Below are 625 nucleotides of genomic sequence, written 5' to 3' on the forward strand. Positions count from 1 at the left end.
TGAGAGTCAGATCGGGAGGAAACACTTAGCTATTTCCTAAACCACCATGAGTATAGTTCTTCCTATAAAGAAAGGGGTATTAATCCGCTTGTGTGTGTTGTTTGTGTGTATAATTGCATTGTATCCAATATTGTATAGAAATATATAAAATGATGGTCTCAGCATCATTCTTTTACATTTGACTTATTTCATCTTAACGATTAAGTCTACCTAAATTAAAATCTCCAAATTCAAGACTATTCAAACTATATGGGGCATAATAGCCCAAGGCTTCCTGACAGAAAGGATAACTACAAGAAAAAATGCTCAGAAGACTACACCAGGAGCTTTTATTTTTTTCCAGCTACTTAAAGAGCTTCTTCAACTCCCCACCCCCCTATACACACAAACACACAGAGCCCCACCCACCCACAGGTTCACAGGCCCTTTCAAAACTCCTCCATAATCCCTCCAATCCTGAATCCTCCTGGGATGGATCACAGATACCTAGGGACTCCTTTGGGGGGGGGAGGGGGTGGACCCTTAAAAAACCCTCAAGCCAGAAACCAACAGCATCTGCACAGGAAATTCTGGTTCTTTCAGCAGCGCAGGATTCCCAGCTTGAACTCTTCCTGGAATCATTTTC

This window comes from Erinaceus europaeus, chromosome 8 (genome assembly GCF_950295315.1).
Source record: "Erinaceus europaeus chromosome 8, mEriEur2.1, whole genome shotgun sequence".
NCBI lineage: Eukaryota > Metazoa > Chordata > Mammalia > Eulipotyphla > Erinaceidae > Erinaceus > Erinaceus europaeus.